Below are 701 nucleotides of genomic sequence, written 5' to 3'. Positions count from 1 at the left end.
CATCTTTGTACTGCAATACACATCCTTTCTCTTCCAATAGACCATAAGAGAGCAGGTTTCCTGACAATCCCTTGATGTAACGTACATTCGTGAGTAGTACCTCTCGTTCAATGTTACTGTTGCTCACATGGATCTTTCTTAGGTGGCTTTGAGCTTGTACCGTCTGGGATGGTACAACTAATGTCTATTTCTCTCGTACTGAATAACCACGATGAGCTGCCGATGAAGTGTTGACTGGATCCGGAATCCAGTATCCACTCAATCACCTCTTCATCTTGATTTTCGGCACGACCTTCTGACCATCCATCATCAAGTAGTAAAATTGCAAACTCGACTTGTTTGTCGCCTTTCGATGTATAACCTTTGTTTCATAGAACGACAATCCTTTGCATGATGACCCTTTTTCCCACAGGCGTAACACTTGCCAGTTGTAGTTTGGCTGTAATTCGCCGTGTTCTGCCCAAGATCCTTGCCCACGTGCGTGTTCCATTCACTTTCCACGAGTTGAGCAAAATGGGTGAGTTCCTCTGCTTAATCCTTCCTTGTAGGGTTATACTTCGCCATCAGCACCTGCTTTAACTAAGGGCATGTGAACTTCACAATGTTCTCTAGTACTAGGTCGTCTCTTCCACCTGCCACAGCTGACACTGCTGTGAGGTATAAGTAATGTTCTGTCCATGATCTGGATTTCTTCTTTTTTG

The sequence above is a fragment of the Plasmopara halstedii genome (genome assembly GCF_900000015.1).
Source record: "Plasmopara halstedii genome assembly, contig: Scaffold_1561, whole genome shotgun sequence".
Lineage (NCBI taxonomy): Eukaryota > Oomycota > Peronosporomycetes > Peronosporales > Peronosporaceae > Plasmopara > Plasmopara halstedii.
The sequence above is the reverse complement of the archived record's forward strand: the minus strand, read 5'-3'. Positions refer to the sequence as shown.